Source organism: Apteryx rowi, unplaced genomic scaffold (assembly GCF_003343035.1).
Source record: "Apteryx rowi isolate R43461 unplaced genomic scaffold, aptRow1 scaffold_666, whole genome shotgun sequence".
Taxonomy (NCBI): Eukaryota; Metazoa; Chordata; class Aves; order Apterygiformes; family Apterygidae; genus Apteryx; species Apteryx rowi.
This window is the reverse complement of record NW_020450945.1, coordinates 374,605-389,997: the sequence shown is the minus strand read 5'-3', so window position 1 is coordinate 389,997 and position 15,393 is coordinate 374,605. Positions and strand designations below refer to the sequence as shown.

General features: G+C 35.6%; 1 pseudogene; it reads left to right on the top strand.

The window, feature by feature from the left end:
* Positions 1–10,996: 10,996 nt before the first annotated feature.
* On the top strand, positions 10,997–14,636 carry LOC112975391 (annotated as a pseudogene).
* Positions 14,637–15,393: the final 757 nt, after the last annotated feature.

Here is a 15,393-nt window from a genome sequence, read left to right as displayed (position 1 = left end):
AATCTTATTTTGCTTAGCTTGATGCTTCTTTTAATTTGGCATGCTGAGCAAACACCTTTATTGTACAAAGTACGACKTCATTCACTGAGAATATGCATGGTGAACAAAGGATAAAACTTGAAATTTTGAGTACAAGGCCACTGCATACAAAACTTGTTTAGAATGAATAGTGAATTTCTAAAGAAGTGCCTATAAAATAAAATCATATCAGCCGTGCAATGCTTCGGAGCTGTTTTCTATGGTTGAACATAAGGGTTACCTGTTTATAGCTATGTAGTGAATTGCACTGTGGGTCACAATCTGCCATTGAAAGCACTGGGATTTACAGGGATTCAGCACCTCAAAATTTGGCCTGGCTAAATAGCAATTACATGATATGGTAAATTGCTTGATACTTTTAGTTTAGAAAATAACTCCTGGGGGCATTACTTTTCAGTAGTACTGCTAATTAACACACAACTTAATACTGCTTGAATGTTAGTTCATTGGATCTTGTGACTTTCCAATTCTTTGTAGTGGAGCCAATCAAAAAATAATTACATATCAAGGCTTATTTGTTTAGTAGATGACTTGGTATTTAATTTGTTAGATACATTTTTAGAAGTTCTGCTAACTTTATTCCTTTGTTCCTGGCAGGATTACTTGTAATCTGCATGTAATTCTGGAACAAAAGTTGGATTGCTAATAGGATCTGATTACGATCTTATAATGCAGATTCTAATTGCTTCCATTAGTCATTTGAATTGCTACCATGTTTTCAGGTACTTTCTTTACTAGGGAGGCCACCGCGACTCACGGAGCTTGGACACTATTCACAAATTCTACTTGGTTGACTATGCAAATGATCAACTTCCTCTACATCTGCTTCTTCTCCTGTGATAAATAATGGTTCCTTCCTTGTCTAAAGCATACTGCATGAATAGAAAGCCCTAAATAAAAGCCCTAAATAAAAGCCCTAAATGATTGTATGATTCCGTATCTAGATTCTTTTCGTTCTCCTTCACCATAGGTGGTGATTCCTCCAAGATGTCATCCAGCAATAAAACCCATCAGCAATAGAAAGTGACAGCTCATTATACCACAGATACTGAAGCATGCAGTGCGGAGTGCTTAAAAACCCATCGCTTGCTACACAATATGGTATCTAAAATTAAGCTGTTTAATTTTTCCAGGGATGAAAATCTGTTTTAACAATTCACTGGATTGAATGACCTTTCAATTTCTTCTTTATTGGACTCAATCTTTTTACATAATAAGATCTAATTATGGATCCAAGTCGTTTTGAACCTGGCATTAACAAGAGTAATCAAAAACTCCATGAGGTGTATGCTAACTTTTTCCTTAATAATGTAGCTAAACTGACCTGTTCTTTGCCAAAATAAAATGTAGTAGAAATGGTGAAAGCAAAATTATTAGGGTATCAAATAAAGAATTTTGAGGAAGAGGCCTTTTATGTGTAGTCTCCCAAATCATTAAATACAGAATGATCTATGAGTGTAGTTTGCCATGTTTATTTCTCTTTTCTTTTTAATACCTTGTAGGAAGCCAACTGCCACACAATGGATGCTACACTGTGGTGCCTACTGGAACCTTCCCCATTGCTCATGTGTCCCAGCATGATCACAGCCAGTATATGCCAAGCTATCTGTGTATTGGGGGTGATGAGAGTGACTTTGTGCAACCCAAAGTAATAAAGGAGTGTTTTATTCATTATATGGATTTTTAAAATTTTATTTAATTTATCTTATTTAATAAATTTAATTTGTTATCTGAGCAACCTAGACATATATTGTAGAGATTACCTACTGACTTGCCTTGGCTGAGGAGGGGAGAGAGGGCCCTGCTTTCTCTTCAAGCTCCTTTCTTTAAAAAGAGCAAAGTACTAGGAGGTACTCAAAATCCTTAAGAACATAAAAAGTGTATCAATTAAGACTTCTTCCAAACCTCTATCTATTCCAAAACTCTGTCTCCATCTATTACAATGTTGAACTCTTGCTCTTTCCTGGTCACTCTTCTTCTCGCTATGTCCGTGCCCAAACTCCAGGAGATGCAAAGCGTAGTGCCTGACAGAGGCCCATATTTCCTAGTGTAAGGAGGGATTCTGACATTTGAGAACTGGGGGCAACGYGACCGTTGGCTTCCTCAGGCCTGTACACAAGTAAGGGTTATGATGAAAAGTACCTAATAGCATTTGCTTGGAGCATTGTCTTTTCTTTTGTAGAAACTGACAACAATTCAAATTTAAAATGACCTATGGAGGTCATCTAGTCCAACCCTAACACTCAAAGCAAGACCAACTAGGTCCTGAGCTGATTTGGCTTCTGATTCTTCCAGTTTACAGTGATTATTGTTATAGCATGTTGGGTTCTCATATCTGTTATTGGTGTCCTGACTTTCGATATTAATTATGCTTTTAAGCTTCTGCATGCGTCAGAGATATAACAGGTGCTCTTTATACATACACACTTCTCACATTTTTTCTTGTTAAATTTCCACAAAATTGTGTTTACCGTGTTAGTATGTGATCTGGTGCTTAGAACAACAATCAGTGATTAAAGCAATTCCACTGATATACCAAAATCTATATGGACGATTCCAGTTACCATGAAATGTTTCCAATACTGTTGTCATATAGGATGTATGTTCAAAGAGCTTAGGGCATACTTATTCAACCTCTTTTATAGTGTATGATCATTTGCATATTTAAAGCAAGTGGGAAAAATTTTGCTAAATGAATAAAGGTTTTAATCTATTTAATGCACTGCTATAAATTTCGCCCTTGTTTCTTCTGAGAAGTTAAGGGAGCCTCACAAATTTCTGAAGTGGAGTAATTATCCCATATGAATATTTTAAACTGCAGTAATTTTGAGGGAGAGGAAATGATCAGGTTTTCTAAAAGCAGTAGAACAAGAAGTTAGAGGTTATGTTGTTAAAGGACAAATTTGACCTGAAAATTGAAATAAAATTGCTTTAGGATGATGAGGCAATCAACTGTTCTTCTTGATGTTATAGATATAACAGCTCAGTAAGAGCATCCAAATCAAGCTATCGGAATGTAATCCCAAGTTTTCTTCTTGACTTCAGCAGTTGCAGGTGTTCCCTGTCTTTTGTAATTTACATATGCCATTTCAAAAGAGTGTCATTTTTGTTTTATCAACTTTCAAGAGTCTCAAACAAATGAATATGACTGTCAGAGTTCAAATATTCTCCCAAGCTTGCCATGGACCATAGTGTGATTTAAGGAGACAGGGTTCAACCAACAATAAATGGAACAGATATTGTCATCGTAATGTGAGAGAAAAGACACCCTTGTTAAAATTTGTTATTTCTCTCATTTTTTTTCTTCTATTACAACATGGCGTCATTTGGTCACTCCAATAGCTTTACAAGGCTGTTGTAAATTTTTCTGTCATAACTTTTGAAATCAACATTGCTATGATAATTTACATTAGCTCATGAGCTGGCCTGAATTATTCAATTTATTCTATAGAAGAGAGAATCAGCAGTTAAAGATGTCTGGAGGATGCTGAGAGATGACATTAACATAAGGAATATATATTTGTTTTCATTCTGCAGCCCTGCCCATGTTTATTCATATACCAGGAGACAAGTATAGAAACGTAAAATATGGAAACGTAAAGATTGCTTGGGGTGCACATGGAGCACCACAGCGCATCACCAGTTGCACTAARGTAGAGTTAACTTGGCTATGTTGTTACAATAATCAGAGCTGCCCAAGTATTACATAACTCCATAAACATAAAATCTGGYGGTTTCTTGCAGCCTCGCTTTTTTCAGTGGAATGAATATGTTTAGTTCTCTTTACATATTTTCAGTAACTATTTTAGTTTGTAACCTAAAGTATTGGGCCTATTTACTTTAAAATCATAAAAGTAATACGGTACAGCTACTGAAATCAAATTCTGTCTCCGATCATAGAATCCAAGAAGTACATCTTTAATGGCAAGTGATGTTTGTAAAAATTGTTTTAAAGCAGTAACCAATTTTCATGGTATCAATGCGATATTCTAAAATTCATCTGAAAAAAGAATTCTATTCTTTAAATGTGGTTTTTTTTTTCCTTTTTTAACTGCAAGCAAATATACAGTCCTTTTTGGCTCTGTTTTCAAAATAATACAATAGAGAGGTTTATTGTGTAATATTTATGCCTACTAACTACTTGTTACTTCTGCTGATGGGAAGTATCTGGAACCGCCTTAGGTACTTGCCTAATGGTACCGTGACCCTGTACCATCAGGATCCTCTCTTAATCTCAATGTGATTACTTCTATCCCCAGTTTTGTCTTGACATGTTCAGGTGCTGGTGTTTAGAGTAGGGCGGCTTGCTTCTATAAAATGTGGCACTTCTGATGATGGAATTTTTCTTTGGTTTGGTAAAGCTTAGGAACTCCCATTCCTTTTCTTTTTGTTTGTTTGTTTGGTTTGCTTCTTTACTGGAATGTTATGGCAAAAATAATGACAAAAATAGCTTTTTTCCAAAGATCCTTCATATTTGCTCAGTCAAGTGTTAGATGTGTAAGAAAAGATGTTAGCAATAATATGTGATCTGGGAACCTGTCTTCACAAAATAAACTAAGAATAGAAACAAAGACTTAAAAAAAAACAAAAACAAAAAAACTGTAGCTGTTTACATCCATCCAGTCTTCCACAAGATAAGCAGGAAGCAAACCTCAATTTATTTAGCTCATTCCAAGAAACAGAAAATGTCTATACCAAAAAGTGATGGAAAACATAGCGGAACCTAACTACTAAAGAAAAAAAAAATCTGTATTTTACAATGCTGTTCTCATAAATCATGAGTTTTTAAAAAAGATAAGCAATCACGACTGCAATTACTATGTGCAAATAAAACATAGAGGCATAAGGATTAACATATCAGTGGGAATGGAGATGATTAAATACACTTTGGTTTGTCCGTGTTTGTTAACCTTGTCCTTCCTTTCCACCAATTCGCTTAACAAAATCTGGCAGGCTTACTTTTACAAGTGATGAGTGCTTTCGTTCAGCACAACATTTGAACTGCTTTAGCTTAAATTTTATTCTGAAATATCTTTTATGAAAAAATAGAAGAATTTGTTAAACTGCACATTGCTTTTGTTTGTTTTTATTTCTGGACTGGCATTTAGGTTACTAAAAGTAGCAAATTCCATGTATACACTGAGGACATTCTTACTATCAGAGGTGTAGSAAAGACCAGGAAGATATGAGTGTGTGGCAAGAAATTTTCAGACTTGCTATAGCCAGTATGTTGCAGTATGTTACTAGTAGGTTTCAATTCCTGGAAGTCTGTGTAAGCTTATTAAACACCTTAGTTCTAAATAAGTGTGTGCCTCCCTCCTGTTAATACATGTTATAATATTAAATACCAGAGAAAATAAAACATATTTCAAGGGAAATAATAATTGCATGAATGTTTATTTGATGGTTAATTTTCTGAAGCGAGGATAGTTTGGTCACTGAACAGGATGACTCATCCTGGTTGCTGTTAGAAAAGCAATTCTACTGAGATTGGTAAATAATTATTAATTGGTAATTAACTGGTAAATATCTTATTAAAGATTGTTGTTAAACCTTTTTGTTTTGAGTAGAGTTGTTTTTATATTTTAAAGTCAGCTGAGGCAATGTAAAGTTTAAGAAGTTAAAGGGGTTTTTTTATTATTACTTCTGAAAAAGTGCTGGGAGCAGGGCTTTTGAGCTTGAACTCAGCAGCCTTTTAACCTCAGTGACATTAATACTGAGCAGCTTGAAGTGCATTYGGAAATCAAAGTGCCTGGAAAAGAAGGCACAGGCTTATCCTTTGACTCCGTCTTGTAGCTTGATCCATCTTCCATTAGCACAAGAGAGAAAGCTCAGGGCTTATATGAAACAGGATTTAGGATTGCTGAGAACTAGAAAGCCAGCTTGCTTATGGAGCCCATCACTTATGTTCTAAGTTTTGTTAGGCCTTTATTACTTATACTTCCGGGGTCAATATGGAAGAAGTGAAATGAGCAGAATTGCTAACAGTTGTTCCAGGAAATTAATTCCCTGGGAAGATTACAGCATAGTACAATTAGTAGTGCTAACTAATAGTAGTACTATGTGCAAGGTGGGAGTCATCTCACTTAACTTTAGCTTCATAAACAACTCTCATCTTAAAATGACTGTCTAGGTTCATTCATCAGTGGTTGACTGAGTAAGATAAGATGATTTTCCCACTTATGAGATGCTTGTCTCTCTTAATTCACTGGAGAGGGAATTAAAGCAGCTATTTTTGCCTGTGTGGTCAACATTTTAGATTACAAGTTTGATGAGATAAAGTCCAACCAATCTAACTCTTTTCCAGTGCAAGCTGGAAAATTTCAATTACAAGAAATTTTGTACAAATTACAATGCATATCAAAGGAGTTCATGGCTGTTTTCAGTTCCTTTGAGGGCCAAAAAGTCATTTTTCTAATGAGTTTTGTTTTATCTCTGATAAGGAATTTCCCTACTTTAAATCGCTATTATATCAAATATCCAGACATATACTGCTCTGTAGGTAAATATCTTTTTAAAGTGAAGGAAAAACTGTGAAGGCAAACACCTACTAGAACTTTTTTAGCCATAAAATCAAGTTATGATATATATGTTTCTGGTATAGATGAAATATGTCTGTGTTTCTATTGTAAAATCTAGATATATCAAGTTATTAATTTGTTGAATATCTCTGACCTGTAATTTTCAGATGCTGTATGCTAGGAAAATCTCATATAAAAACAAAATTTAACATTAAAGACAAGATGGAATAGATTATGTCTTTCTGATGTTTAAAATTTAAAAATGCTTAATAAGAAAATGAACTACTTCTTAAAACTCAAAGTGATGATAGGTAGATATATTACAGCTAAATAGTATTATATGATGAAAAATGTCATTGAAGTTATATAACAAAAGGGGATATTGCTGGGATCTGTACTACAATTATCATATCTGTCCTTTCCTGAAGTAATAAAAAAAGATTTAACATACTATGTTCATGACAGTATAGCTGCATCTTCTTTCTTTTCTCAAGTGAAACTGTTTTGTATTTAACCAGATAGACTTCAGGGAGAGATTTTTCTTAATTGTGTTTTCATACTGTATATAATTGTTTACAGGTTCTTTTTTGGTTCCATTCAAAGGTCACTGCTGTAATAAGGTGCAAAACATAAAATTGTCATAATAGGATACTTTTCTGAACATGCTCCAACAATCTTACCGTTTGTGCTGATCTTTCTATTCATTCAGTTCCACAAATTATATTGTAGCAATAAATTAAAGACTAAAGGAACCAAAAGTAATTTAGAGTATGCTGCTGATGGCTTTGCTTTACATAAAATTGTGCCCTTACTTCACCTGGTTTGCTCTTAGAATTTTTCAGAGCTACATTCCATGTAGCTTCCTAATCAATCTGCATAATATATAGGCATGTATGAGGCAAGTATTTTCATGTTCAAAATATGTTTTCATATTTCAGGATAGGCTGCTTGGATTTTCAAAAGACGTTTGACAAGGTTCCCCCTTCAAAGGTTCTCGAGGAAGCTAATTAAGCAGGTGAAAAAGAATGACCTCACAGGGATTAAAAAAAATAATAATAATAAAAGGTAAAACCAGAGAGTAAGAGCAAATTTTTAAGTGTTCACAGTGGAAAGAAGTCACCAGTAAAGTGACTGGGACCTGTGCTGTTTAACATATACATCAATGATCTGTAAAAAGAGTGAATAATAAGGTGTCAAAGTTTGCTGATGATATCAAGCTATTTAGGATAATAAAGATAATGACTAACTGTGAAGAATTTCAGAAAGATTTGATGAAGTTGAGTGTCTGGTTATAGAAATTTCAGATGAAATTAAGTGTTATAATTGTGGAGTAATGCACATGTGGAAAAAGCAATCCTAACTTTCAAGGGAAAAAGCAGTCCTAAAATCCTTGAATGGAACATTGCCACTCAGAATCAAAATCTTGGGACTGTAAGAAATCAATCTATGAAAATATCTATTCAGTTTTCAATAATGGTCAAAAAATTGTTGTTGAACTGAAGAAAAATTAGAGAAGTGACAAGATGATTAAATTATGTAATGACTCCCATATAAGTAATGTTTAAATAGGCTAGGATTTTTCTGCCTGGAAGGAAAACTGGGCAAAATGATATGTCAGAGATTAATAAAAGCACGAACATCATGTAGGAGATAAATAGGGATTGATTGTTGTTTTTTCCTCATACAAGGGGTAATAAATAAAGATGAAATGTGTCAGATTCAAACCAGTCAAAAGAAAGTGTTTCTTCATATCATGTGCAGTTAATTTGTAAGACTCTTGCCACAGGATGAATGAGGTGCCCCAAATTTCCGAGAGATCAAAGAGCAACTGGACCTGTTCATGGAAGAGAAATAAAATCAGACTGTGGAATACAAATCTCTGTCTCAGGAAGTCCCTAAGCTGCAAATTATTAAAGTATCACTTTATATTTGCTCTATTCCAGACATGATCTATTACCCACTGTTGGAAACAAAAGTCTGGGTGGGATGGAGCTTTGGTCTGACCCATTCAGAGAGCCCTGCATTCCTTTTGGCGTCAGAATAGAGGAATGGAGATATTGCAGCACTGCTCAGGCTTTTAGATGCTTTTATCACCTTTGTACCTTCCTGCAGCTTTTGTAATGCTCACAGATGAGACCAATACATTATCTACATCATCTGCTCAAACAATTTATGTTATTTTTTCCTCATTTAATCTTTACATTTTAGTGCATAGCTATGGTCCTTGGACATTAACAGAGAGAGAAGAGCAATCAGGAGGCAGGATGTGTGCTTTGACAGATTTCATGTATTTATTGTTTTATTTCTTGGGGTGCTCAGTCTCTATGAAGGACTGTAAAAGTATTTAAGAACTGCTTCATTTTTGTAGATTCAGATGTCTCCAGATGTTTAGAAGTCATTTTCTCTCCCACTTCAATGAATTTTCCTCAGTCTCAGCAATGCAGTGACCTGTTAAAGAATGAGACTGTATGATCAAAAGTTAATCAGTTTCTGTCTACCCCATAACAAATGCACTGCTTCCTTGCTTTCTCAAAAAAAGTCTTCTGAAGATGTATATATTTGGGGGGGGGGGAAGGAACTTGAATATATTCCTTTAGGTGGTAACAAAATTGCTGTTTATCATATTCATACTTGAGTTATGGTGCTGTATGCAATACAGCATACAATACAGCTATTTGTTCTCTGGAAAGGTGGAGAAGGCCTTGTTTCATAAGAATCATTAAACAGCAGTAATGTTCATAACTGCCCATCATCACTAGCCAAATCTGAATGAGTTACATAAGGTTAAAAAGACTGTTTCTTTACCATCCCATGAGAACTCTGCTAGAATTTTTATGCCAAAGGTTCATTCTCTACCTACCAGTAGGAGATTTTGAAGTTTCCTTGTTCTTCTAAGACTTGTTACTTTGAGAGTGTTGAAGCTAAGTGCTATTTATGTCAAATAAAATTTAAACTTTCTAAAGTGAGAAATTGTTCAAACTGTGGAATTGTTTTTGCAGGAGCATAAGGTAGACAAGCTGGTGATAACTATGTTGAATCATCCATTCTCAGTGTCATCCAGAGAGTTGACAGTGCAATTAACTCCACAAGAAGAAATTTGTTTTCACAGTAAGAATTTGTTTCATCTTTGCTCACAGAAATTGGTCACAGTTTTATTCTGCTTATTTCCTGTCTCTTCTTGAACTGCAAAAGTGATACGGTAATATGATTGTCAAAAAAGTATTTTTCCCTTTTAGCAGTCAACATCTTTTTTTTTTTTTAATATCATATTATCTGACACTAGGCAAAACCAGGACACATACTTCTAGTCTTTATTATTATTTAGATAATAATTTTATTATTTAAATATACACCAGTGCATGCATATTTACGCTGAATTTCTCAGTCATTTTCCATATTGCTTCTTTGTGTGGTATAATGATGAATCAATCTGTACATAAAATCTGCATGTTTTATAACATGAGGACAAAACTACAAAGAATATCCTCAAAAAAGCAAATTTGGCTATTTATCAACTCCTTCTCCTTGCCAAATGGAGACAAAGACTTGGTATCTGTATTAATACAGTGAAACCCTGAAAAGATTTGACAGTGCCAGCAGCATTCCTAAAGGGTTTTGGTTTGGTTTGGCTCTGGGGCTGTGTGTGTGTGTGTGTGTGTGTGTGTGTGTGCGCGCACGTGTGTGTTTGTGAAACTGGGGTCTTCAGATTCCTTCCCCAAAAAGAAAGTCTTACTGGAAAATTCAGAATATTCTATTCTTCTGTAATTTTAGCATGAAAGGCTAAAGCAGTCCCTGCATGCTAGCCTGAAGGCACTGAAAATTCAGTTTGTTCTTTATGAATGAATGAAGGCTGCCATTCATTTAAAATCCTCCATGTGCAAAGGAAATAAAATGCATGTAATATTATTTACAAGCATTTTTTCTTTTGGCAAAAGAATTCAGGTTTGTTCAAAAACAAGGTGTAAGGAATAGCAGTACAACAGCATTTGCTGAAAAATATTATAGATGATAGTTTGTAAACTGATTTCTGGGTGTAACGAAGGATGAAAACAGCAATTATGCTAATCAGCAATGCTAATAAATATTGTTGAACTAACTTTACCCCACTGAATCGAATCTGCTGTAAAGAATTAAAAAATCAGAAAGATTTGTTTTGCATATATTGCAGAAAGATTTATAACTTTAAGATCTAAAACTATGTTTACATGGTGCTCAAAAATATTTCTTCAGCTGAAGCTATGTTCAGTTAGGTGGCTGAGGTATCCRGCACTACAGGTCTAGCAGTGTTGAGTTTGCTTGTTGAGGGTTTTTTGAGAGGTTAAATCTGTCAGCAGGATCTAAAGTGGCTTTGGTATTTCTTTGGCTGCTTCTCAGGTTTCTTGGCTGCAAAATTCATTTTGAACCTTTTGTACAAACTAGTGTGCAGAGATYTGGGGATGTTGGGTCCACATCATTCTATCCCCAAAGGCGACAACTTCAAACCCAGCTCTGCTCTGTATGCAGAGGTCAGTGTCCCCTCGCACACTGCCACGCTCCCATCACATAGTGAAACTGTGAAAAGGTAGTTCATGGACTTCAGGATTACTCATCTTTCAGACCTTCAGAGTACATGAAATGTTCCCCCAAAGTGTATAATGTTGATCTCCCAGACATGCTGAAAACTACTATTCATCAGGTGTAACAAATCAAAGCCTTTTTGTGAATAATAAAAGGTGGAAACATACCTCCCGTGGGGGAAAAAAAGGGGGAAAGGGAAGCTGGCACTGGCTTAATAAGGCAACTCTTTCTTACATTATCACCATGGTCTTACCCTAGGAATGCAGTACTTGGCTGATGGAATTCCTTTAATAAGCATTTAAATCTATGTTTCTCTCTGTAAATCCTGAGGCTTATGTCTTTCTGTATTTAGTATTTCTGTATTCTGTGTTGTCCTTTGTTCACCTAAAATCTATATTGTGTTCTATCTACTTTTTCATAGTTTTCCTGTGGGTGCTAAGCCCTGCCGTTTCTGGAGTGAGTATGAGAAGGGTTATTTAGAGCAGTTATTTTCTTCTCTAACATTCATAGATGAGGTAGTAGGGTTTTTTTTCTCCACATTTGCCCAGTTTTAAGTCTGTCCAGTCTATCTCTGATTTCTAAGGGCCCCACAGTTCAAATCTTCAGTGTCATGCACATATCTGTCCTCAGAGGCTGGGCTCAGGTATCCAAAGACAACACCTCGCCTAAGCCAGCCACCTTTTAGCTGGGAATCCAATTGCACGTTTGTATGACCATGCTTTGGAGGTCTGTAGCTCGTGTGTAACCCTCCCTTATTGGATCAGTTTTGTTTTGACCTCTTCATACTGTGAATGAGCCAGCTCCTGGTTCCTCATTTATGGAGATAAGTTTCATAAGGATTACTCTCTTCACTGTGTTAAATGTAAAAATTATTAGGTTTTCCCTATCTTAGGCTACTTGTGACTGGGTTTGTCAAAGGAAAATGCTGTTTCAAGGATGATGCTAAAGGAAAACACTTGTCCTCTCCTCTAAGTTCGATTAAATACATTCATCTCACAAAGGATTGTTATCAATTTAATTTTTGGCATGCTGCTTCTGCTTTAAAAAGCAGATCTTTAGGGCTGTAGATACTTCAGTCTGCTTTCAGTTTAGGTCTTTACATGTTAATCATGTCAGAACAGCAAAAGAGGATTGAAATTGATTTTCAAATGTGAAGCTCTGTTTTGGTGTGTCTTCTCAATGTCTTGAAGGCCAATGAGGCAAATATGGACAAGTAACAAGATTGTTTAAAAGCTTGTTACAGATGCATTTTTAGTGGCACTGATGGCAAGTGAGCAAAAATGGAACAGTACTGAAGAGCTCTTAACAACTATCTTCAGTGGGTAAAACATTGTACTTAACTGACAATATATTTTGATCTTTGGAAGATGTTGCTATGCAGTTTTAAAAAACATGAGGACAATAGGGATGGATTAGTTTAAGGTATATCCAGATCCAGGAATCAGCTCAGAGTATATTTTTCTGTTCCTTTTTAGTAAATCATTCAGACAAAGAATTTTTTAGAAAGTCTACCCTGTTTAAAGTAAGCTCATCTTTACTTTGCCATTTTTAGGCACTTTTAATCTTTCAAGCTGGCATCCTCCAAACACTTCTGGGTAGTTGAAATACTCTCCTCAAAATTTGTTTTGTCATACTATTGTTTCTTTTAGTCTTTCTTCACATATCAGTCCATTTGACACCTTAAGTAACACCAGCTGTGGTTATCTAGTTTATCTGCATATTTTGGCTCTAAAGTTCAGCAAATGGATTTTAGTACTGTAGTTTTCTTATCATTTAGGCTTTTTATCTCCTTAATCTGTGGCATAGGGCCTCAAAACAAGATGCAAATCAAAATTGTGCCCATATTTCTTTTCTGTCATGTGTACACTAGTAGTTTAAATTAATTGTCACTGACTCTGCTAGCTCTCTTTGTGTTGCCATGTTGTCTTTCCATCATCAGCTTTGTTGAGAGCAAGATCACAGTCCATCAGAAATTCAAGGTAGTTTATATTGTGAGACAAGCTTTTATCCAAGTTTAAACTTCGTGCTAATACTGAACCTAAGAATTGTTTGACTTTTTAATAAGAAATTAATTAATCTCTTTGAACATTGTATTTCAGAATTTCTCTTATGATGACCTGGTTTCCTCTCACTACCCCAGTCTCACTGCCAGTATTTCTGGATGTACTGCTCACAGAATAGTTCCGAGATTGCTCTGACATCTGTTTCCATCTAAAGTACAGAAGCTATCATGGAACATGTAACAGTCCACAACACCCAGTGCGGGGCACTTCTACAACTGGTTTTGAACAGATCCTTAACCCATGCATGAAAATGGTTTTAACATACCCTGGGGTTTAAATCATGCATCTTTGTATAGTGGTTATATTCTTCCACAGCCAAGGCTTATTTCAACAAAAGTGATTGATACAGAGACAATAAAGCCTGATGACAGATACAGCCATATGCTCATGCAGTAGGGCCAGTTTTTAGACTGACTTGGATAAGACAATGACTGCTTTGAGTATGCCTTGTTTTGCTGATAGTCAGCCATGTAGCATAGCATGTATTAATGATCCACTGTGGTTTCCCATCATTACTGCTCATGATGATCCCCAAGTAACAAATTCAAAATGCATGTTCTGGGTTTGCTCAAGCCAGTTTGCAGCAGTGGGATGCCCTCTCTCATAATGAACTCAGCTAGTGTGAGGGAGCAAATTAACCATCTGACATCACATATTGATGCTTCTAAAGTGTATGGAAGCTCTGAGAGAGAATCAGAAGAACTAAGAGATGAAACTACTCAATATGGCCTCCTCAAAGAAGATCTTCATTGCCAAACCAGAAAGCACTTACTGCTATTAGCCACAGGTCTGCCAACTAAATGTACAAGAGAGGAAAATGAAAGTGCTGTACCATGCTTTCTAGCAGGAGACTATAGAGAAAATGAGAAGTTGCGTCTAAATGCTTTGCACATGATGTGGTTTCATAAACATAACCACATAGCAAGGGAATGCTGAAAATAAATTCGCACTGGGATGGAGACATTGTCTATAATGAAATCAGAAAGATTGATTGGGCAGTATCACATTGACTCACTGGCTACCCAAGATCTTGGTGAGCATGGCATGAAGCTGATGGGTAATTACAAAGGTTGTAATCCCAGTCTAAATGCTGGAATTGTTAATGAATTTGCAACAAATGCTTTATGTTTGGTCACATGCTGATCAATCTTGTTCTATTTGTTGAATGAGACTTTTGGAGAAATAATGCATGGTCACCTTTTGATTCACAAYGTCTTCTTTGTACCATCCTGAATAATCAAGGAGGGAGTCATTGACTGATCCTGTCCTGTGTGGTTTGCTTTGTGTGGCTGGTAAAATCAGAGTGTCTTTTCAGCTTCTGAAATTCAAACTGACAGAAAGGTTTTACACCATGACACGCTCTACCCTGGATTTGGCAGCTACAGATATCCAGAGGGTGTGTGATTGTGGGATTCCACGCTATGCTGACTGTTGGGCTTTCTTTAACTTAACTTGAGTTGATAAGTTTGTGGATCTTTAAAATGAGGTTAAAGAAACAAAAATTTGAGAGAATTTTAAAAAGTGAGTATTAGCTAAAATGTGTGCATGGTATGATATATGATAATTCATGTGGTATTTTAATTTGTCAGCACCAGCAGTAACGAGTTGGTTTTAAAACAGTTTTATAATTGTATTGCTTCCTCTAAAATATGAGTCACAAAAAATCCTTTTTTCTTTCCATGTATTTTCTTAGAAACTTTTTGACCAAACAAAAGCAACAGAAATATTTATTTAATTCCACATATTTCCTTTCCTCTCCCTCTTTCTCTCAAATTCTTAAACATTTTTTTGTTCTTCTCTTTGATGTCTGACATTTACAAATCTTATTTGTATTTATTCTTTAGGTGTTCCACTTTCATCTTTTCTCTTGCTCTGAATAATCTTTTATCCCTTTCCCTCATCTCTCTACGTCTTCTACTTATGGACTATGATACCTGTTCCTATCCCTGCCTTAGGATCTATGTTTTTGGTTAAGGTTTCATAGTCTCTAATTTTTGACCCTGTATGTAAGATACTTCCATTAAAAGATGAATACAGGTGGGGTCTAAAAAAGGAAGGGGAAACTTTCTTTTCAGTTTTGAAATTTGAAAATGTTACGTCTGTATGTTATAGTGTGACTACCCAGAAAATGATGGGGATTAGTCATCCCGGAGTGGTTAATTACCAGCCTGTCTGGGAAGAGACAGGAAAGGAAAAAGATTAAACCTATCTAG